The following is a 25419-nucleotide window of genomic DNA, read 5'->3' as shown; positions in this document are numbered from 1 at the left end:
TGAACACAAAATCTTGTACATTTCAAGTTTTTAGCTGAATTTTTTTGTGCATGCCAACAAAAATACAAGGATCACGTCTACCAAGTTTGTTGCCAAAACTCCTTTCAAAAAAATTTTAAAAAATCCCAAACCGTAAAAAGTTTTAAAAATCATGAAAAATAAAAAACGAGTCGTCTTGCCATGAAACTTCACGTGAAGGCTTAAAGGACCATTGTATAAATTTACAAGCCATAAAAATGGTATTGGCATGCAGAAATATGAAGATGTGCCCAAACCCACCTACCACCCTATCGATCCACGGCTTGTGAATCCCGTCTCTCTGGCCGGCGTAGTACCCGCCCGCCCGCCCTTTAGTTTCTTCGGTTGGCTTAGGCATACGGAGTTCATTCCCGATCTAAGATTGGACCGGACCGATGGTTGCGGCAGCACATGCTGGGCTCGGGCATGTGTTGGTGCCACATTTTTCTTTTTCGGGGAACCATCATCGGAGCATCGTCGGAGAACCTGACTGGCGGCATTGGGGTTCCGACAATCAGGGGGCTGAGGGGGCGATGGGTGCTGGTAGTTGGCCTTTATATTGGACCCCCATCCCTCATCAAACCTCGAGAACTCACACCCAATTCACGTGAAGGCTTAAGGGACCATTGTATGAATTTACAAGCCATAAAAATGGCATTGGCATGCAGAAATATGAAGATATGCCTAAACCCACCTACCACCCTATCGATCCACGGCTTGCTCATCTCGTCTCTCTGGCCGGTGTAGTACCTGCCCGCCCGCTCGCACGATCATTTCATCGATTGGCTTAGGTATACGAAGTTCATTCCCAGTCTAAGATCAGACCAGACTGAGGGTTGCAGCAGCATGATCGGCAGCACGCAGAGGCGAACCCGGTCGATCCCCGTCTTACGCATCCCGCCCTTCTGGTCGGCTGAACACCCGCACGCTCATTTCATGGGTTGACTTAGGTATACGGAGTTCATTCCCAGTCTAAGACCAGACCGGACCAAGGGTTGCGGCAGCACATGCTGGGCTCGGGCATGTGTTGGTGCCGTATTTTTCTTTTTCGGGGAACCATCATCGGAGCATCGTCGGAGAACCTGACTGGCGGCATTGGGGTTCCGACAATCAGGGGGCTGAGGGGGCGATGGGTGCTGGTAGTTGGCCTTTATATTGGACCCCCATCCCTCATCAAACCTCGAGAACTCACACCCAATTAAAGTGCATTTGATATTTTACAGGTTTGCTGCCAGTAGCCATTAAAGTGTCCGAAATGAGGACACTTTTTTCAAATGGTCACAAAATCTTGTACACTTTGAGTTTTTAGCTGAATATTTTTGTGCATGCGAAAAAAATACAAGAATCACGTCTACCAAGTTTGGGGCCAAAACACCTTCCGAAATAATTTTAAAAAATACAAAACCTCAAAAAGTTTTGAAAATCATGAAAAATAGAAAACCATTCGTCTTGCCATGAAACTTCACGCGAAGGCTTAAAGGACCATTATATGAATTTACAAGCCATAAAAATGGCATTGGCATGCAGAAATATGAAGATGTACCTAAACCCACCTACCACCTTATCGATCCACGGCTTGCGCATCCCGTCTTTCTGGCCGGTGTAGTGCCCGCCCGCCCGTTCGTTTTGTTTGTTGCCTTAGGCATACGGAGTTCATTCCCAGTCTAAGATCAAACCAAACTGAGGGTTGCGGCAGCAGGATCGGCAGCACATAGAGGGGGACCCGACCGATACCTGACTTGCGCATCCCAACCCTCTGGCCGACTGAGCGCCCGCACGTTCGTTTCGTGGGTTGACTTAGGCATACGGAGTTCATTCCCAGTCTAAGCATATGGAGTTCAGTCCTAGTCTAAGATCGGACCGATCGAGGGTTGCAGCAGCATATGCTGGGCTCGGGCATGTGTCGGTGCTGCATTATCTTCACCAGGGCACCATCGCCGAAGCATTGCCGGAGAACCTGATCGACGGCATTGGGGTTCCGGCGATCGGGGGGGGCGGGGGGGTGCGCACATGATGTGGGATTGGTGCTGGCACTTGGCCCTTATATTGGCCCCCTATCCCTCATCGAACCTCGAGAACTCGCACCCCCTTAAAGAGCATTTGAGATTTTACAGGTTTGTTGCAATTAGCCATTAAAGTGTCTGAAATGGGGACACTTTTTTCAAATGGTCACAAAATCTTGTACACTTCAAGTTTTTAGCTGAATTTGTTTTTGCATGCCAAAAAAAATACAAGGATCACGTCTACCAAGTTTGGGGCCAAAAATCCTTCTGAAAAAATTTAAAAAAATCTCGAAGCACAAAAAGTTTCAAAAATCATGAAAAATAGAAAAGAGTCGTCTTGCCATGAAACTTCACTTGAAGGCTTAAGGGACCATTGTATGAATTTGCAAGCCATAAAAATGGCATTGGCACGTAGAAATATGAAGATGTGCCTAAACTCACCTACCACTCTATCGATCCACGGCTTGCGCATCCCGTCTCTCTGGCCGCGTAGTGCTCGTCGGCCCACCCGCCCGCCCGCCCGCTCGTTTTGTCGGTTGGCTGAGGCATACGGAGTTCATTCCCAATCTAAGATCAGACCGAACTGAGGGTTGCGGCAGCAGGATCGATAGCATTCAGAGGGGGACCCGATCGATCCCCGGCTTGCGCATCCCGCCCCTCTGGCCGGCTAAACGCCCGCATGCTCATTTCGTGGGTTGACTTAGGCATACGGAGTTCATTCCCAGTCTAAGATCGGACCAGACCGAGGGCTGCGGTAGCACATGCTGTGCTCGAGCATGTGCTGGTGCCGCATTTTTCTTCACTGAGGCACCATCGCCGGATCATCGTCGAAGAACTTGACCGGTGGCGATGGGGTTCTGGCGATCTGGGGGGCCGGGGGGGTTGTGTGCATATGATGTGCGATGGGTGCTGGTACTTGGCCCTTATTTTGGCCCCTTATCCCTCATCAAACCTCAAGAACTCACACCCCCTTAAAGAGCTTTTGAGATTTTACAGGTTCGCTGCCAGTAGCCATTAAAGTGTTTGAAATGGGGACACTTTTTTCAAATGGTCACAAAATCTTGTACACTTCGAGTTTTTAGCTGAATTTTTTTTTGCACGCCAACAAAAATACAAGGATCACGTCTACCAAGTTTGGGGCCAAAAATCCTTTCAAAAAAATTTTAAAAAATCCCGAACCGTAAAAAGTTTCAAAAATCGTGAAAAATAGAAAACGAGTCATCTTGCCATGAAACTTCACATGAAGGCTTAAGGGACCATTGTATGAATTTACAAGATATAAAAATGGCATTGGCATGTAGAAATATGAAGATGTGCCGAAACCCACCAACCACCCGATCGATCCACGGCTTGCGCATCCCGTCTCTCTGGTCGGCGTAGTGTCCGCCCGCCCGCCCGCTCATTTCATCGGTTGGCTTAGGCATACGGAGTTCATTCCTAGTCTAAGATCAGACCGGACTGAGGGTTGTGGCAGCACGATTGGCGGCACGTAGAGGGGGACCCGCCCGATCCCCGGCTTGCGCATCCCACAGTTCTGGCCAGCTGAGCGCCCGCACGCTCGTTTCGTGGGTTGACTTAGGCATACGAAGTTCATTCCCAGTGTAAGCATACGGACTTCAATCCCAGTCTAAGATCAGACCAGACTGAGGGTTACGGCAGCACATGCTGGGCTCGAGCATGTTCTGGTGTCGCATTTTTCTTTGCCGATGCACCATCGCCGGAGAACCTGATCGACGGCATTGGGGTTCCGACGATCAGGGGGGCCGGGGGGGTGTACGCACATGATGTGCGATGGGTTATGGTACTTGCCCTTATATTGGCCCCCTATCCCTCATCAAACCTCGAGAACTCACACTCCCTTAAAGAGCATTTGAGATTTTACAGGTTTGCAGCCAGTAGCCATTAAAGTGTCTGAAATGAGGACACTTTTTTCAAATGGTCACAGAATCTTGTACACTTTGAGTGTTTAGCTGAATTGTTTTGTGCATGCCAACAAAAATACAAGGATCACGTCTACCAAGTTGTTTACCAAAACTCCATCCAAAAAAATTTTAAAAAATCTCGAACCGTAAAAAGTTTCAAAAATCATGAAAAATAGAAAACGAGTTGTCTTGCCATGAAACTTCACGTGAAGGCTTAAGGGACCATTGTATGAATTTACAAGCCATAAAAATGGCATTGGCATGCAGAAATATGAAGATGTGCATAAACCCACCTACCACCCTATCGATCCATGGCTTGCGCATCCCGTCTCTCTGGCCGACGCAATGCCCGCTCGCCCGCCTACTCGCTCGTTTCGTCGGTTGGCTTAGGCATACGGAGTTCATTCCCAGCCTAATATAGGACTAGACCGAGGGTTACAGCAGCAGGATCGATAGCATGCAGAAAGGGACCCGACCTATCCTCGACTTGCGCATCCCGCCCCTCTGGCCGGCTGAGCATCCACACGCTCATTTCATGGGTTGACTTAGGTATACAGAGTACATTCTCAGTCTAAGCATACGGAGTTCATTCCTAGTCTAAGATCGGACCGGACCGAGGGTTGCGACAGCACATGCTGGGCATGGGCATGTGCTGGTGTCGAATTTTTCTTCGTCGGGGCACCATCGTCGGAGCATCACCGGAGAAATTGACCGGCGGCATTGGGGTTCCGACGATCGGGGGGGCCGGGGGGTGTTCGCACATGATGTGCGATGGGTGCTGGTACTTGGCCCTTATATTCGCCCCCTATCCCTCATCAAACCTCGAGAACTCACACCCTCTTAAAGAGCATTTGAGATTTTACAGGTTTGCTGTCAGTAGCCATTAAAGTGTCTGAAATGGGGACACTTTTTTCAAATGGTCACAAAATCTTGTACACTTCAAGTTTTTAGCTGAACTTTTTTTGTGCATGCCAACAACAATACAAGGATCATGTCTACCAAGTTTGGGGCCAAAACACCTTTCGAAAAAATTTTAAAAAATCCCGAACCATAAAAGTTTCAAAAATCATGAAAAATAGAAAACGAGTCGTCTTGCCATGAAACTTCACGTGAAGGCTTAAGGGACCATTGTATGAATTTACAAGCCATAAAAATGGCATTGGCACGTAGAAATATGAAGATGTGCCTAAACCCACCAACCACCCGATCGAACCATGGCTTGCGCATCCCGTCTCTCTGGCCAACTTAGTGCCCGCCCGCCCGCCCGCTTGTTTCGTCGGTTCGCTTAGGCATACGGAGTTCACTCCTAGTCTAAGATTAGACCGGACCGAAGGTTACGGCAGTAGGATCGGCAGCATGTAGAGAGGGACCCGACCGATCCCCGGCTTACGCATCCCGCCCCTCTGGTCGGCTGAGCGCCCACACGCTCGTTTCGTGGATTGACTTAGGCATGCGGAGTTCATTCCCAGTCTAAGCATACGGAGTTCATTACCAGTCTAAGATCGGACTGGACCGAGGGTTGTGGCAGTACATGCTGGGCCTGAGCATGTGCTGGTGCTGCATTTTTGTTCGTCCGGGCACCATCGCAGGAGCATCACCGAAGAACCTGACCGGCGACATTGGGGTTCCGGCGATCGGGGGGGCCGGGGGGGTGTGAGCACATGATGTGCGATGGGTGCTGGTACTTGCCCTTATATTGGCCCCCTATCACTCATCAAACCTTGAGAACTCACACCCCCTTAAAGAACATTTGAGATTTTACAGGTTTGCTGCCAGTAGCCATTAAAGTTCTGAAATGGGGACACTTTTTTCAAATGGTCACAAAATCTTGTACACTTCTAGTTTTTACCTGAATTCTTTTGTGCATGCCAAAAAAAATACAAGGATCACGTCTATCAAGTTTGGGCCAAAACTACTTTCGAAAAAATTTTAAAAAATCCCGAACCGCAAAAAGTTTCAAAAATCGTGAAAAATAGAAAACGAGTCATCTTGCCGTGAAACTTCCCGTGAAGGCTTAAGGGACCATTGTATGAATTTAAAAGTGATAAAAATGGCATTGGCGTATAGAAATATGAAGATGTGCTTAAACCAACCTACCACCCTATCGATCCATGGCTTGCACATCCCGTCTCTCTGGCCGACGTAGTGGCCAACCGCCCGCCCGCCCGCTTGTTTCGTCGGTTGGCTTAGGCAAACAGTGTTCATTCGCCGTCTAAGATCAGACCAGACCGAGGGTTGGGGCAGTAGGATAGACAGCATGCAGAGGGGGACCCGGACGATCCCCAGCTTGTGCATCCCGCCCCTTTGGCCGACTGAGCGCCCGCACACTCGTTTCGTGGGTTGACTTAGGAATACGGATTTCATTCCTAGTCTAAGCATACAGAGTTCATTCCAAGTCTAAGATTGGATTGGACCAAGGGTTACAGTAGCACATCCTGGGCTCGAGCAAGTTTTGGTGCCACATTTTTCTTCGTTGGGGCACCATCGTCGGAGCATCACGAAGAACCTGACCGACAGCATTGGAGTTCCGACGATTGGGGGGGCCGGGGGGTTTGCGCACATGATGTGCGATGGGTGCTGGTACTTGGCCCTTATATTGGCCCCTATCCCTTATCAAACCTCGAGAACTCACACCTCCTAAAAGATCATTTGAGATTTTATAGGTTTGCTGCCCGTAGCCATTAAAGTATCTGAAATGGGGACACTTTTTTCAAATGGTCACAAAATCTTGTACACTTCGAGTTTTTACCTGAATTCTTTTGTGCATGCCAAAAAAAATACAAGGATCACGTCTATCAAGTTTGGGCCAAAACTACTTTCGAAAAAATTTTAAAAAATCCCGAACCGTAAAAAGTTTCAAAAATCGTGAAAAATAGAAAACGAGTCATCTTGCCGTCAAACTTCCCGTGAAGGCATAACGGACCACTGTATGAATTTACAAGCCAAAAAAATGGCATTGGCACGTAAAAATATGAAGATGTGCCTAAACCCACCTACCACCCTAATGATCCACGACTTGCGCATCCCGTCTCTCTGGCCGATGTAAGGCCCGCGCGTCCGCCCACCCGCTGGTTTCGTCAGTTGGCGTAGGCATACGGAGTTCATTCCCAATCTAAGATCAGACCGAACAAGGGTTATGGTAGTAGGATTGACAGCACGCAGAGGGGGACCCGACCGATCCCCAGCTTGTGGATCCCACCTCTCTGGTCGGCTGAGCGCCGTTGACTTAGGCATACAGAGTTCATTCCCAGTCTAAGCATACGAAGTTCATTCCTAGTCTAAGATCGGATCGGACCGAGCATTGCGGCAGTAGATGCGGGGCTCGAGCATGTGCTAGTGCCGCATTTTTCTTCATCGGGGTACCATCGTCGGAGAACCTGACTGGCGGCAATGGGGTTCCGACGATCGGGGGGTTGGGGGGGTGTGGCACATGATGTGCGATGGGTGCTGGTACTTGGCCCTTATATTGGCCCCCTATCCCTCATCAAACCTCAAGAACTCACACCCCTTAAAAAGCATTTGAGATTTTACAGGTTTGCTGCCAGTAGCCATTAAAGTGTCTGAAATGGGGACATTTTTTTCAAATGGTCACAAAATCTTGTACACTTTAAGTTTTTAGCTGAATTTTTTTGTGCATGCCAAAAAAAATACAACGATCACATCTACCAGTTTGGCATGAAAAATCCTTCCGAAAAAATTTTAAAAAACCTCGAACCGCAAAAAGTTTTAAAAATTATGAAAAATAAAAAACGAGTTGTCTTACCATGAAACTTCACATGAAGGCTTAAGGGACCATTGTATGAATTTACAAGCCATAAAAATGGCATTGGCATGGAGAAATATGAGGATGTGCCTAAACCCACCTACCAGCCTATCGATCCACGGCTTGCGTATCCCGTCTCTCTGGCAGGCGTAGTGCCCGCCCGCCCTCCCGCTCATTTCGTCTGTTGGCTTAGGCATACGGAGTTCATTCCCAGTCTAAGATTGGACCAGACTGAGGGTTGTGGCAGTAGGGTCGATAGCACACAGAGGGGGACCCGGACGATTGTCGGCTTACGTATCCCGCCCCTCTGGCCGGCTAAGTGCCCGTACGCTCGTTTCGTGGGTTGACTTAGGCATACAGAGTTCATTCCCAGTCTAAGCATACGGAGTTCATTCCCAGTCTAAGCATACGGAGTTCATTCCCAGTCTAAGATCAGATCGGACCAAGGGTTGCGACAGCACATGCTGGGCTCGGGCATCTACTGGTGTCGCATTTTTCTTCACCAGGGCACCATCGTCGGAGCATCGTCGGAGAACCTGACCGGCGACATTAGGGTTTCGACGATCGGGGGGGGTCGGGGGGGTGTGCACATGATGTGCGATGGATGCTGGTACTTGCCCCTATATTGGCCCCCTACCCCTCATCAAACCTCGAGAACTCACACCCCCTTAAAGAGCATTTGAGATTTTACAGGTTTGCTGCCAGTAGCCATTAAAGTGTCTGAAAGGGGGACACTTTTTTCAAATGGTCACAAAATCTTGTACACTTCGAGTTTTTAGCCGAATTTTTTTGTGCATGCCAAAAAAAATACAAGGATCATGTCTACCATGTTTGGGTCCAAAACTTCTTCCGAAAAAATTTTAAAAAATCTCGAACCGCAAAAAGTTTCAAAAATCGTGAAAAATAGAAAACGAGTCATCTTGCCATGAAACTTCACGTGAAAGCTTAAGGGACCATTGTATGAATTTAAAAGTCATAAAAATGGCATTGGCATGCAGAAATATGAAGATGTGCCTAAACCCACGTACCACACTATCGATCCACGGCTTGCGTATCCCGTCTCTTTGGCCGACATAGTGCCCGCCTGCCCGTTTCGTCGGTCGACTTAGGCATACGAAGTTCATTCCCAGTCTAAGATCGGACCGGACTGAAGGTTGTGGCAGTAGGATCGACAGCATGCAGAGGAGGACCCGGCCGATCCCCGAGTTGCGCATCCCGCCCCTCTGGCCGGTTGAGCACCCACACGCTCGTTTCGTGGGTTGACTTAGGAATACGGAGTTCATTCCCAATCTAAGCATACAGAGTTCATTCCCAGTTTAAGATCGAATCGGACCGAGGGTTGCGGCAGCACATGCTGGGCTCAGGCATGTGTTCGTGCCGCATTTTTCTTTGCCGGAGCACCATCGTCGGAGCATCGTCGGAGAACCTGACCGACGGCATTTGGATTTCGGTGATCGGGGGGGTCGGCAGGGTGTACGCACATGCTGTGGGATAGGTGCTGGTACTTGGCCCTTATACTGGCCCCCTATCCTTCATCAAACCTCGAGAACTCACACCCCCTTAAATAGCATTTGAGATTTTACAAGTTTGTTGCCTGTAGCCATTAAAGTGTCTCAAATAGGGACATTTTTTTCAAATGGTCACAAAATCTTGTACACTTCTAGTTTTTAGCTGAATTTTTTGTGCATGCCAAAAAAAATACAAGGATCAAGCCTACCAAGTTTAGGGCCAAAACTCCTTCTGAAAAAATTTTAAAAAATCCCGAACCATAAAAAGTTTCAAAAATTATGAAAAATAGAAAACGAGTCGTCTTGCCATTAAACTTCACGTGAAGGCTTAAGGGACCATTGTATGAATTTACAAGCCATAAAAATGGTATTGGCATGTAGAAATATGAAGATGTGCCTAAACCCACCTACCACCCTATCGATCCACGGCTTGCGCATCCCGTCTCTCTGGCCGACGTAGTGCCCACCTGCTCGCCTGCCCGCTCGTTTCATCGGTTGGCTTAGGCATAGGAAGTTTATTCCCAGTCTAAGATCAGACAGGACTGAGGGTTGTGGTAGCAGGATCGGTAGCACGTAGAGGGGGACCCGATCGATCCCCGGCTTGTGCATCCCGCCCCTCTGGCCGGTTGAGCACCCATACGCTCGTTTCATGGGTTGACTTAGGCATACGGAGTTCATTCCCAGTTTAAGCATATGAAGTTCAGTCCCAATCTAAGCATGCGGTAGCACATGCTGGGCTTGGGCATGTATTGGTGCCGCATTTTTCTTCGCCGGAGCACCATCACCGGAGCATTGCCGGAGAACCTGACCGGTGGCATTGGGGTTCCGTCGATCGTGGGGGTCGGTGGGAGGGTCTACGCACATGATGTGAGATAGGTGCTGGTACTTGGCCCTTATATTGCCCCCCTATCCCTCATCAAACCTCGAGAACTCACACCCCCTTAAAGAGCATTTGAGATTTTACAGGTTTGCTACCAGTAGCCATTAAAGTGTCTTAAATGGGGACACTTTTTTCAAATGGTCACAAAATCTTGTACACTTCGAGTTTTTAGCTGAATTTTTTTGTCCATGCCAAAAAAAATACAAGGATCACGTCTACCAAGTTTGGGACCAAAACTCCTTCCGAAAAAAAATTTAAAAAATCCTGAACCGCAAACAGTTTCAAAAATCTTAAAAAATAGAAAACGAGTCGTCTTGCCATGAAACTTCACGTGAAGGCTTAAGGGACCATTGTATGGATTTACAAGCCATAAAAATGGCATTGGCATGCAGAAATATGAAGATGTGCCTAAACCCACCTACCACCCTATCGATCCACGGCTTGCGCATCCTGTCTCTCTGGTCGGCGTAGTGCCTGCCTGCCTGCCCACCCGCTCGTTTCGTCAGTTGGCTTAGGCATACGGAGTTCATTCCCTGTGTAAGATCGGACCAGACCGATGGTTACGGCAGCACATGCCGGGCTCGGGCATGTGTTGGTGCCGTATTTTTCTTCATCGGGGCACCATTACCGGAGAACCTGGCTGATGACATTTGGGTTCCGACGATCGGGGGGGTCGGGGGGAGGGTGTGCGCATATGATGTGCGATGGGTGCTGGTACTTGGCCCTTATATTGGCCCTTTATCCCTCATCAAACCTCGAGAACTCACACCCTCTTAAAGAGCATTTGAGATTTTACAGGTTTGCTGCCAGTAGCCATTAAAGTGTCTAAAATGGGGACACTTTTTTCAAATGGTCACAAAATCTTGTACACTTCAAGTTTTTAGCTGAATTGTTTTGTGCATGCGAACAAAAATACAAGGATCACATCTACCATGTTTGGGACCAGAAATCCTTCCGAAAAAATTTTAAAAAATCCCGAACCGCAAAAAGATTCAAAAATCGTGAAAAATAGAAAATGGGTCATCTTGCCAAGAAACTTCATTTGAAGGCTTAAGGGACCATTGTATGGATTTACAAGCCATAAAAATGGCATTGGCATGCAGAAATATGAAGATGTGGCTAAACCCACCTACCACCCTATCGATCCACGGCTTGCGCATCCCGTCTCTCTTGCCGACGTAGTGCCCGCCCGCCCGCTCGTTTCGTCGATTGGCTTAGGCATACGGAGTTCATTCCCAATCTAAGATTGGATCAGGCTGAGGGTTGCGACAGCAGGATCGGTAGCACACAAAGTGGGACCAGGCCGATCCCCGGCTTACGCATCTCGCCCCTCTGGCTGGCTGAGCACCCACACGCTCATTTCGTGGGTTGACTTAGGTATACAGAGTTCATTGCCAGTCAAGCATACGGAGTTCATTCCAATCTAACATCGGACCAGACCGAGGGTTACGGTAGCACATGCTGGGCTCGGGCATGTGTCGGTGCCGTATTTTTCTTCATCGGGGCACCATCGTCGGAGCATCGTCGAAGAACCTGACCGACGGCATTGGGGTTCCGACGATCGGGGGGGTCGGGGGGGTGTGCGCACATGATGTGCTATGGGTGCTGGTGCTTGGCCCTTATATTGGCCCCCTATCCCTCATCAAACCTCAAGAACTCACACCCCCTTAAAAAGCATTTGAGATTTTACAAGTTTGCTGCCAGTAGCCATTAAAGTGTCTGAAATGGGGACACTTTTTTCAAATGGTAACAAAATCTTGTACACTTCGAGTTTTTAGCTAAATTTTTTTGAGCATGCCAACAAAAATACAAGGATCACGTCTACCAAGTTTGGGGCCAATACTCCTTCCCAAAAAATTTTAAAAAATCCCGAACTGCAGAAAGTTTTGAAAATCGTGAAAAATAGAAAACAAGTCGTCTTGCCATGAAACTTCACGTGAAGGCTTAAGGGACCATTGTATCAATTTACAAGCCATAAAAATGGCATTGGCATGTAGAAATATGAAGATGTGCCTAAACCCACCTACCACCCTATCGATCCATGGCTTGCGCATCCCGTCTCTCTAGTCGACATAGTGCCTGCCCGCCTGCCTGCCCGCTCATTTCGTTGGTTGGATTAGGCATATGGAGTTCATTCCCAGTCTAAGATCACACCGAACCGAGGGTTGCGGCAGCAGGATCAGCAGCACGCGAGGGGGACCCGGCCGATCCCCGGGCTTACGTATCCCACCCCTCTGGCTGGCTGAGCACCTGTACGCTCGTTTCATGGGTTGACTTAGGCATACGGAGTTAATTCCCAGTCTAAGCATACGAAGTTGATTCCCAGTCTAAGATCAGACCGGACGGAGGGTCGCGGTAGCACATGCTGGGCTCAGGCATGTGTTGTGCTGCATTTTTCTTCGTCGGGGCACCATCGCCGGAGAACCTGACCGGCGGCATTGGGTTTCCTGCGATCGGGGGGGTCGGGGGGGTGTGCGCACATCATGTGCGATGGGTGCTGGTACTTGGCCCTTATATTGGCCCGCTATCCCTCATCAAACCCCGAAAACTCACACCCCCTTTAAGTGCATTTGAGCTTTTACAGGTTTGCTGCCAGTAGCCATTAAAGTGTCTTATGTGGGGACACTTTTTTCAAATGGTCACAAAATCATGTACTCTTCGAGTTTTTAGCTGAATTTTTTTGGGCATGCCAACAAAAATACAAGGATCACGTCTACCAAGTTTGGGGCCAAAAATCCTTCCAAAAAAATTTTAAAAAAACCCGAACCACAAAAAGTTTTAAAAATCATGAAAAATAGAAAACGAGTCGTCTTGCCATGAAACTTCACGTGAAGGCTTAAGGGACCATTATATGAATTTGCAAGCCATAAAAATGGCATTGGCACACAGAAATATGAAGATGTGCCTAAACCCACCTACCACCCTATCGATCCACGGCTTGCGCATCCCGTCTCTCTGGCCGGTATAGTGCCCGCCCGCCCACCCGCCCGCTCGTTTCGTCGGTTGGCTTAGGCATACTTACTTCATCCCCAGTCTAAGATTAGACCGGACCAAGGGTTGTGACAGCAGGATCGACAGCATGCAGAGGGGGACCCGACCAATCCCTGGCTTGCGCATCCCGCCCCTCTGGCCGGCTGAGCACCCACACGCTCGTTTCATGGGTTGACTTAGGCATACGGAGTTCATTCCCAGTCTAAGCATACGGAGTTCATTCCCAGTCTAAGATCATACCGAACATAGGGTTGCAGCAGCACATGCTGGGCTCAGGCATGTGTTGGTGCCGCATTTTTCTTCGTCGGGGCACCATCGCCATAGCATCGTCGGAGAACCTGACCGGCGGCATTGGGGTTCCAACAATCGGGGGGTCGGGGGGTGTGCGCACATGATGTGCGATGGGCCCCCTATCCCTCATCAAATGTAGAGAACTCACACCTCCTTAAAGAGAATTTGAGATTTTACAGGTTTGCTGCCAGTAGCCATTAAAGTGTCTGAAATGGGAACACTTTTTTCAAATGGTCACAAAATCTTGTACACTTCGAGTTTTTAGCTGAATTTTTTTGTGCATGCCAAAAAAAATACAAGGATCATGTCTACCAAGTTTGGGGCCAGAAATCCTTTCGAAAAAATTATAAAAAATCTCGAACCGAAAAAAGTTTCAAAATCATGAAAAATAGAAAACGGGTCGTCTTGGCAAGAAACTTCACGTGAAGGCTTAAGGGACCGTTGTATGAATTTACAAGCCATAAAAATGGCATTGGCATGTAGAAATATGAAGATGTGCCTAAACGCACCGACCACCCTATCGATCCATGGCTTGTGCATCCCGTCTCTCTGGCCGGCGTAGTGCTCGCCCGCCCGCTTGTTTCGTCAGTTGGCTTAGGCATACGGAGTTCATTCCCAGTCTAAGATCAGACCAGACCGAGGGTTGTGGCAGCAGGATCGGTAGCACGCAGAGTGGGACCAGGGTGAACCCCGGCTTGTGCATCTCACCCCTCTGGCCGACTGAGCATCCATACGCTCGTTTCGTGTTTTGACTTAGGCATACGGAGTTCATTGCCAGTCTATGCGTACGAATTTCATTCCCAGTCTAAGATCGAATCAGACCGAGGGTTGTGACAGCACATGCTGGGCTCAGGCATGTGTCAGTGCCACATTTTTCATCGTCGGGGCACCATCGCCAGAGCATCGCCGGAGAACCTGACCGGCGGCATTGGGTTTCTGGCGATCGGGGGAGTCGAGGGGGTGTGCGCACATCATGTGCGATGGGTGCTGATACTTGTCCCTTATATTGGCCCCCTATCCCTCATCAAACCTCGAGAACTCACACCCCCGTTAAGAGCATTTGAGATTTTACAGGTTTGCTGCCAGTAGCCATTCAAGTGTCTGAAATGGGGACACGTTTTAAAAATGGCGACAAAATCTTGTACACTTCGAGTTCTTAGCTGAATTTTTTTGTGCATGCCAACAAAAATACAAGGATCATGTCTACCAAGTATGGGGCCAAAAATCTTTTCGAAAAAATTTTAAAAAATTTCGAACCGCAAAATGTTTTGAAAATCATGAAAAATAGAAAACGAGTCGTCTTGCCCTGAAACTTCACGTGAAGGCTTAAGGGACCATTGTATGAATTTACAAGCCATAAAAATGGCATTGGCATGCAAAAATATGAAGATGTGCCTAAACCCACCTACCACCCTATCGATCCACGGCTTGCCCATCCCGTCTCTCTAGCCGGCGTAGTGCCTGCACGCTCGCCCGCCCGCTCGTTTCTTCGGTTGGCTTAGGCATACGGAGTTCATTCCTAGTGTAAGATTGGACCAGACCAAGGGTTGCGGCAGCACGCAGACAAGGACCCTATCGATCCATGACTTGCGCATCCCGTCTCTTTGGCCGATGTAGTGCCCGCACGCCCGTCCGCCCGTTCGTTTCTTCGGTTGACTTAGGCATACGGAGTTCATTCCCAATCTAAGATTGGACTGGATTAAGGGTTGTGGCAGCAAGATTGGTAGCACGCAGAAGGGGACCTGACCGATCTCCGACTTGTGCATCCCATCTCTCTGGCCGGTTGAGCACCTGCACTCTCGTTTCATGGGTTGACTTAGGCATACGGAGTTCATTCCCAGTCAAGCATATGGAGTTCATTCCCAGTCTAAGATCAGACCAGACCTAAGGTTGCGGCAGCACATGCTGGGCTCGGGCATGTGTTGGTGCCACATTTTTCTTCGTCGGGCACCATCGCCGGAGCATCGCCGGAGAACCTGACCGACGGCATTGTGGTTCCGATGATCGGGGGGGTCAGGGGGAGGGTGTGCGCACATGATGTGCGATGGGTGCTGGTACTTGGCCCTTATATTGGCCCCCTATCTCTCATCAAACCTCGAGAACTCACACCCCCTTAAAGAGCATTTGAGATTTTACAGGTTTGCTGCCAGTTGCCATTAAAGTGTCTGAAATGGGGACACTTTTTTCAAATGGTCACAAAATCTTGTACACTTCGAGTTTTTAGCTGAATTTTTTGGGCATGCCAACAAAAATACAAGGATCACGTCTAAGAAGTTTGGGGCCAAAACTCCTTCTGAAAAAATTTTAAAAAATCCCGAACCACAAAAAGTTTCAAAAATCATAAAAAATAGAAAACGAGTCGTCTTGCCATGAAACTTCACGTGAAGGCTTAAGGGACCATTGTATGAATCTACAAGCCATAAAAATGGCATTGGCACACAGAAATATGAAGATGTGCCTAAACCCACCTACCACCCTATCGATCCACGGCTTGCGCATCCCATCTCTCTGGCCGGCGTGGTGCCCGCCCGCCCGCCCACCCGCCCGCTCGTTTCGTCGGTTGGCTTAGGCATATGAAGTTCATTCCCAGTCTAAGATCGGATCGGACCAAGGCTTACGGTAGCAAGATCGACAGCACGTAGAGGGGGCCCGGCCGATCCTTGGCTTGCACATCCCACCCCTCTGGCCGGCTGAGCACTCGCACGCTCGTTTCGTGGGTCGACTTAGGCATATTGAGTTCATTCCCAGTCTAAGCGTATGAAGTTCATTCCCAATCTAGGATCAAACCGGACCGAGGGTGGTGATAGCACATGCTAGGTTCGGGCATGTGTTGGTGCCGCATTTTTCTTCGCCGGGGCACCATCGCTGGAGCATCGTCGGAGAACTAGACCGGTGGCAATGGGGTTCCAGCGATCGGGGGGGCCAGGGGGTGTGTGCACATGATGTGCGATGGGTGCTGGTACTTGGCCCTTATATTGGCCCCCTATCCCTCATCAAAGCTCGAGAACTCACACCCCCTTAAAGAGCATTTCAGATTTTACAGGTTTGCTGCCAGTAGCCATTAAAGTGTCTGAAATGGGGACACTTTTTTCAAATGGTCACAAAATCTTGTACACTTCGAGTTTTTAGCTAAATTTTTTTTTGCATGCCAAAAAAAATACAAGGATCACGCCTACCATGTTTGGGGGCCAAAACGCCTTCCAAAAAAATTTTAAAAAATCTCGAACCGTAAAAAGTTTCAAAAATCATGAAAAATAGAAAATGAGTCATCTTGCCATGAAACTGCACGTGAAGGCTTAAGGGACCATTGTATCAATTTACAAACCATATACCCACCTACCACCCTATCGATCCACGGCTTACGCATCCCATCTCTCTGGCCGACGTAGTGCCCGCCCGCCCGCCCACCACCTCGTTTCGTCGGTTGGCTTAGGCATACGGAGTTCATTCCCAATCTAAAATTGGACCAGACCGAGGGTTATGACAGTAAGATCGACAGCACTTAGAGGGGGACCTAGCTGTTCCCCGGCTTGCGCATCCCGCCCCTTTGGCTGGGTGAGCACTCGCAACTTGTTTCATGGTTTGACTTATGCATATAGAGTTCATTCCCTGTCTAAGCATACAGAGTTCATTCCCAGTCTAAGATCGGATTGGACCGAGGGTTGCGGCAGCACATGCTAGGCTCGAGCATGTGTTGGTGCCGTATTTTTCTTCATTGGGGCACCATTGTCGGAGCATCAATGGAGAACCTTACCGGTGACATTGGGGTTTCGGCGATCGGGGGTGCCGGGGGGTGTACGCACATGATGTGCGATCGGTGTTGGTACTTGGCCCTTATATTGGCCCTTAGACCAGATCGAGGGCTGCGACAGTAGGATCGGCAGCTCGCAGAGGGGGATCCGACCGATCCCCAGCTTGCGGATCCCGCCCCGCTAGCTGGTTGAGCACCCGCACGCTCGTTTCGTGGGTTGACTTAAGCATACAGAGTTTTTTCCTAGTCTAAGATCTGACCAGACCGAGGGTTGCAGCAGCAAGATTGATAGCACGAAGAATGGGAGCCGGTCGATCCCCGGCTTGCGCATCCCGCCCCTCTGGCCGGCTACGCTCCCGCACGCTCGTTTCGTGGGTTGACTTAGGCATACGGAGTTCATTCCCAGTCTAGGCATACGGAGTTCATTCCCAGTCTAAGCATACGAAGTTCATTCCCAGTCTAAGATCAGACCAGATCGAGGGTTACGGTAGCACATGCTGGGTTCGGGCATGTGCTGGTGCTGTATTTTTCTTCATCGAGGCACAATCACTGGAGCATCATCGGAGAACCTTACCGGCGGCATTTGGGTTTCGGAGATCGGGGGGGTGGCATGGGTGCTGGTACTTGGCCCTTATATTAGCCCCCTATCCCTCATCAAACCTCAAGAACTCACACCCCCTTAAAGAGCATTTGAGATTTTACAGGTTTGCTGCCAGTAGCCATTAAAGTGTCTGAAATGGGGACACTTTTTTCAAATGGTCACAAAATCTTGTACACTTCGAGATTTTACAGGTTGGCTACTAGTAGCCATTAAAGTGTCTGAAATGGCGACACTTTTTTCAAATGGTCACAAAATCTTGTACACATCGAGTTTTTAGTTGAATTTTTTTGTGCATGCCAACAAAAATAGAAGGATCACGTCTACCAAGCTTGGGCCCAAAAATCCTTCCGAAAGAATTTTAAAAAATCCCCAATCGTAAAAAGTTTCAAAAATCATGAAAAATAGAAAACGAGTCGTCTCGCCATGAAACTTCACGTGAAGGCTTGAGGGACCATTGTATGAATTTACAAGCCATAAAAATTGCATTATCATGCAGAAATATGAAGATGTGCCTAAACCCACCTACCACCTTATCGATCCAAGGCTTGCGCATCCCGTCTCTCTAGCCAGCGTAGTGCCCGCCCGCCCGCTCGCTTCGTCAGTTGGCTTAGGCATACGAAGTTCATTCCCAGTCTAAGATTGGGTCGGACCAAAGGTTGTGGCAGCAGGATCGGCAGCACGCAGAAGGGGACCCGGTCGATCCCTGGCTTGCACATCCCGCCCCTTTGGCCGGTTGAGCACCCGCATGCTCGTTTCGTGGGTTGACTTAGTCATACGGAGTTCATTCCCAGTCTAAGCATACGGAATTCATTCCCAGTCTAAGATGGAAACCGGATCGAGGGTTGCGGCAGTACATGCTGGGCTCGGGCATGTGTTGGTGCCACATTTTTCTTCGCCGAGGCACCATCGTTGGAGCATCGCTAGAGAACCTGACTGATGGCATTGGGGTTCCAACGATCGGGGGGGCCGGGGGGTGTACGTATATGATGTGCGATGGGTGCTAGTACTTGGCCCTTATGTTGGCCCCCTATCCCACATCAAACCTTGAGAACTCACCCCCCCTCAAAGAGCATTTGAGATTTTACAGGTTTGCTGTCAGTAGCAATTAAAGTGTCTGAAATGGGGACACTTTTTTCAAATGGTCACAAAATCTTGTACACTTCGAGTTTTTAGCTGAATTTTTGTGTTCATGCCAACAAAAGTACAAGGATCGCGTCTACCAAGTTTGGGGCCAAAACTCCTGCCGAAAAAATTTTACAAAATCCCTAACCGTAAAAAGTTTCAGAAATCATAAAAAATAGAAAACGAGTCATCTTGCCATGAAACTTCACGTGAAGGCTTAAGGGACCATTGTATGAATTTACAAGCCATAAAAATGGCATTGGCATGTAGAAATATGAAGATGTGCCTAAACCCACCTACCACCCTACCGATCCACGGCTTGCGCATCCCGTCTCTCTGGTCGGTGTAGTGCCCGCCCGCCCTCTCGCTCGTTTCGTCGGTTGGCTTAGGCATACGGAGTTCATTCCCAGTCTAAGCATACGGAGTTCATTCCTAGTCTAAGATCAGATCAAACTGAGGGTTGCGACAGTAGGATCAGCAGCACGCAGAGGGGGACCCGACCGATCCCAGCTTGCGTATCCTATCCCTCTAACCGGTTGAGCACCCGCACGCTTGTTTCATTGGTTCACTTATGCATACGAAGTTCATTCCCAGTCTAAGCATATTCATTCCCAGTCTAAGATCGGATCAGACCGAGGGTTACGGTAGCACATGCTGGGCACGGGCATGTGTTGGTTTCGCATTTTTCTTCATCGGAGCATCGCTGGAGAACCTGACCGACGGCATTGGGGTTCCGACGATTGGGGGGTGTGTGCACATGATGTGCGATGGGTGCCGGTACTTGGCCCTTATATTGGCCCCCTATACCTCATCAAACCTTGAGAACTCACACCCCCTTAAAGAGTATTTGAGATTTTACAAGTTTGCTGCCAGTAGCCATTAAAGTGTCTGAAATGGGGACAATTTTTTCAAATGGTCACAAAATCTTGTACACTTTGAGTTTTTAGCTGAATTTTTTTATGCAAGCCAAAAAAAATACAAGGACCATGTCTACCAAGTTTAGGGCCAAAACACCTTCCGAAAAAATTTTAAAAAATCCCGAACCGCAAAAAGTTTTAAAAATCGTGAAAAATAGAAAACAAGTTGTCTTGCCATGAAACTTCACGTGAAGGCTTAGGGGACCATTGTATGAATTTACAAGCCATAAAAATGGCATTGGCACATAGAAATATGAAGATGTGCCTAAACCCACCTATCACCCTATCGATCCACGGCTTGCGCATCCCATCTCTCTGGCTGGCGTAGTGCCCACCCGTCTACCCGCCCGCTCATTTTGTCAGTTGGCTTAGGCACACGGAGTTCATTCCCAGTATAAGATCAGACCAAACCAATGGTTGCGGCAGTAGGATCGGTAGCACGTAGAAGGGGACCCGGTCGATCCCCAACTTGCGCATGCCGCCCCTCTGGCCTGTTGAGCGCCCGCACGCTCGTTTCGTGGGTTGACTTAGGCATACGGAGTTCATTCCCAGTCTAAGATAGGATCGGATCGAGGGTTGCGGCAGCACATGTTGGGCTCGAGAATGTGATGGTGCCGTATTTTCCTTCACCGGGGCACCATCGTCGGAGCATCACCGGAGAACCTGACCGGCGGCATTGGGGTTCTAACGATCGGGGGGGCGGGGGGTGTGCGCACATGATGTGCGATGGGTGCTGGTACTTGGCTCTTATATTGGCTCCCTATCCCACGTCAAACCTCGAGAACTCTCACCCCCTTAAAGAGCATTTGAGATTTTACAGGTTTGCTACCAGTAGCCATTAAAGTGTGTGAAATGGGGACACTTTTTTCAAATGGTCACAAAATCTTGTACACTTCCAGTTTTTAGCTGAATTGTTTTGTGCATGCCATCAAAAATACAAGGATCACATCTACCAAGTTTGGGGCCAAAACTCATTCCGAAAAAATTTTAAAAAATCTCGAACCGTAAAAAGATTCAAAAATCGTGAAAAATAGAAAACAAGTCGTCTTGCCATGAAAATCCATGTGAAGGCTTGAGGGACCATTGTATGAATTTACAAGCCACAAAAATGGCATTGGCACTTAGAAGTATGAAGATGTGCCTAAACCCACCTACCACCCTATCGATCCACGGCTTGCGCATCTCGTCTCTCTGGCCGACGTAGTGCCTGCCCGCCCACCCGCCCACTCGTTTCATCGGTTGGCTTAGGCATACGGAGTTCATTCCCAGTCTAAGATTGGATCAGACCAAGGGTTGCGACAGCAGCATCGACAGCACGCAAAGGGGGACCCGACCGATCCCCGGCTTGCGCATCCTGCCCCTCCGACCGGCAGAGCACCCGCACGCTCGTTTCGTGGGTTGACTTAGGCATACGGAGTTTATTCTTGGTCTAAGATCGGATCAGAACGAGGGTTTCGGCAGCACATGCTGGGCTCGGGCATGTGCTGGTGCCACATTTTTCTTCGTCGGGGCACCATCGTCGGAACATTGCCGGAGAATCGGACCGGAGGCATTGGGGTTCCGGTAATTGGGGAAGGCAGGGGTGTGCGCACATTAGGTGTGATGGGTGATGGAACTTGGTCCTTATATTGGCCCCCTATCTCTCATCAAACCTCGAGAACTCACACCCCCTTAAAGAGAATTTGCGATTTTACAGGTTTGCTACCAGTAGCCATGAAAGTGTCTGAAATGGGGACACTTTTTTCAAATGGTCACAAAATCTTGTTCACTTCGATTTTTTAGCTAAATTTTTTTGTGCATGCCAAAAAAAATATAAGGATCACGTCTGCCAAGTTTGGGGCCAAAACTCCTTCCGAAAAAAGTTTTAAAAATCTCGAACCGTAAAAAGTTTCAAAATTTGTGAAAAATAGAAAACGAGTCGTCTTGCCATGAAACTTCACGTGAAGGCTTGAGGGACCATTTTATGAATTTACAAGCCATAAAAATGGCATTGGCACCTAGAAATATGAAGATGCGCCTAAACCCACCAACCACCCTATCGATCCACGGCTTGCGCATCCCGTCTCTCTGGCCGGCGTAGTGCCCGCCTGCCCGCCCGCTCGTTTCATCGGTTGGCTTAGGCATACGGAGTTCATTCCCATTCTAAGATCAGACCAGATTGAGGGTTGCAGCAGCAGGATCAACAGAACGCAGAGGGGGACATGGTCGATCCCCGGCTTGCGCATCCTACCCCTCCGACCGGTAGAGCACCCGCACGTTCGTTTCGTTGGTTGACTTAGGCATACGGAGTTCATTTTTGGTCTAAGATCAGACCGGACCAAGGGTTGTGTCAGCACATGCTGGGTCGGGCATGTGCTGGTGCAGCATTTTTCTTCGTTGGGGCACCATCACTGGAGCATTGCCGGAGAATCGAATCGGCGGCATTGGGGTTCCGACAATCGGGAAGGCAGGGGGTGTGCGCACATGATGTGCAATGGGTGCTGGTACTTGGCCCTTATATTGGCCCCCTATCTCTCATCAAACCTCGAGAACTCACACCCCCTTAAAGAGCATTTGAGATTTTACAGGTTTCCTGCCAGTAGCCATTAAAGTGTCTGAAATGGGGACACTTTTTTCAAATGGTCACAAAATCTTGTTCACTTCGAGATTTTAACTAAATTTTTTTGTGCATGCCAACAAAAATACAAGGATAACGTCTACCAAGTTTGGGGCCAAAACTCCTTCCGAAAAATTTTTTAAAAATCTCGAACCGCAAAAAGTTTCAAAAATTATGAAAAATAGAAAACAGGTCATCTTGCCATGAAACTTCGCGTGAAGGCTTAAGGGACCAATGTATGAATTTACAAGCCACATAAATGGCATTGGCATGTAGAAATATGAAGATGTACCTAAACCCACCTACCACCCTATCGATCCACGGATTGCACATACCATCTCTCTGGCTAGCGTGGTGCCCGACCGCCCACCCGCCCGTTCATTTCGTCGGTTGGCTTAGGCATACGAATTTCATTCCCAGTCTAAGATTAGACCGAACCGAGGGTTGCGATAGTAGGATCGACAGCACACAGAGAGGGACCCGACCGATCCCCGGCTGGCGCATTCTGCCCCTCTGGCCGACTAAGCACCCACACACTCGTTTCGTGGGTTGAGTTAGGCATACGGAGTTCATTCCCAGTCTAAGATCAGACTGGATCGAGGGTTATGGCAGCAGGATCGGTAGCACACAGAGAGGGACCTGGCCGATCCCCGGCTTGCGCATCCCGCCCTCTGGTCGACTGAGCGCCTGCACGGTTGTTACGTGGGTTGACTTAAGCATACGGAGTTCATTCCCAGTCTAAGCATACGGAGTTCATTCCCAGTCTCAAATCGGACTGGATCATGGGTTATGGCAGCACATACTAGGCTCGGGCATGTGCTGGTGCCACATTTTTCTTCGTCGAGGCACAATCGCCGGAGCATCGCCGGAGAACCTGACCGGCAGCATTGGGGTTTCGGCGATCGAGGGTGCCGGGGGGCGTGTGCGCACATGATGTGCGATGGGTGCTGGTAGTTGGCCCTTATATTGGCCCCCTATCCCTCATCAAACATCAAGAACTCACACCCCCTTAAAGAGCATTTGAGATTTTACAGGTTTGCTGCCAGTAGCCATTAAAGTGTTAGAAATGGGGACACTTTATTCAAATGGTCACAAAATCTTGTACACTTTGAGTTTTTAGCTGAATTTTTTTTTGCATGCCAACAAAAATACAAGGATCACGTCTACCAAGTTTGGGGCCAAAACTCCTACCGAAAAAAATTTTAAAAATCCCAAACTACAAAAAGTTTCAAAAATCATGAAAAACAGAAAATGAGTCATCTTGCCATGAAACTTCACGTGAAGGCTTAAGTGGCCAATGTATGAATTTACAAGCCATAAAAATGGCATTGGCATGCAGAAATATAAAGATGTGCCTAAACCCACCTACCACCCTATCGATCCACGGCTTGCGCATCCCGTCTTTTTGGCCGACGTAGTGCCCACCCGCTCGCCAGCCCACTTGTTTCGTCGGTTGGCTTAGGCATACGAAGTTCATTCCCAGTCTAAGATCAAACCAGACTGAGGGTTGTGGTAGCAGAATCAACAGCACGTAGAGGGGGACCCGGCCGATCCTCGGCTTGCGCATCCCGCTCCTCTAGCCAGCTGAGCGCCTGCACGCTCATTTCGTCGGTTGACTTAGGTATACGGAGTTCATTCCCAATCTAAACAAGCGTGCGAGCGCTCAGCCAGCCAGAGGGGCGAGATGCACAAGCCGGAGACCGATCGGGTCCCCCTCTACGTGCTACCAATCTTGCTGGCGCCACCCTCAGTTCGGTCTGATCCTAGACTGGGAACGAACTTCGTATGCCTAAGCCAACTGACGAAACGAGCGGGCGGGCGGGCGGGCACTACGCCAGCCAGAGAGACGGGATGCGCAAGCCGCGGATCGATAGGGTGGTAGGTGGGTTTAGGCACATCTTCATTTTTCTGCATGCCAATGCCATTTTGATGTCTTGTAAATTCATACAATTATCCCTTAAGCCTTCACGTGAAGTTTCATGGCAAGACAACTCGTTTTCTATTTTTTACGATTTTTGAAACTTTTTACAGTTTGGGGTTTTTTAAAATTTTTTCAGAAGGAGTTTTCACCCGAAACTTGGTAGACATGATCCTTGTATTTTTGTTGGCATGCACGAAAAAATTCAGCTAAAAACTCGAAGTGTACAAGATTTTGTGACTATTTGAAAAAAGTGTCCCCGTTTCAGACACTTTAATAGCTACTGGTAGCAAACCTGTAAAATCTCAAATGCTCTTTAAAGGGGCGAGAGTTCTCTAGTTTTGATGAAGGATAGGGGGCCAATATAAGGGCCTAGTACCAGCACCCATCGCACATCATGTGCGCACACCACAGGGCCCCCCCGATCGTCGGAACCTCAATGTCGCCGGTCAGGTTCTCCAGTGATGCTCCGACGATGCTGCCCCAACGAAGAAAAATGTGGCACCAGCACATGCCCGAGCCTAGCATGTGCTATCCCAACCCTCGGTCTGATCTGATCTTAGACTAGGAATGAACTCCGTATGCTTAGACTGGGAATGAACTTCGTATGCCTAAGTCAACCCCCGAAACGGGCGTGCAGGCTCTCAGCCAGCCAAAGGGGCGGGATGCGCAAGCCGGGGATCGACCGAGTCCCTCTTTGCATGTTGCCAATCCTGCTGCCATAACCGTTGATCTAGTCTGATCTTAGACTGGGAATGAACTCCGTATGCCTAAGCCAACCGACGAAACGAGCAGGCGGGCGGGCGGGCGGGCACTACGCCAGCCAGAGAGACGAGATGCATAAGCTGTGGATCGATAGGGTGGTAGGTGGGTTTAGGCACATCTTCATATTTTTGCGTGCCAATGCCATTTTTATGGCTTGTAAATTCATACAATGGTCTCTTAAGCCTTCACATGAAGTTTCATGGCAACACGACTCATTTTCTATTTTTCACGATTTTAAAAACTTTTTTCGGTTCTAGATTTTTTAAAATTTTTTCGAAAGGAGTTTTTGCCCCAAAACTTGGTAGACGTGATCCTTTTATTTTTGTTGGCATGCACAAAAAAATTAAGCCAAAAACTCAAAGTGTACAAGATT

The sequence above is a fragment of the Durio zibethinus genome, chromosome 5 (genome assembly GCF_047325235.1).
Source record: "Durio zibethinus cultivar Kanyao isolate XHJ-2024 chromosome 5, ASM4732523v1, whole genome shotgun sequence".
Lineage (NCBI taxonomy): Eukaryota > Viridiplantae > Streptophyta > Magnoliopsida > Malvales > Malvaceae > Durio > Durio zibethinus.
Note: the sequence above shows the minus strand (reverse complement) of the source record.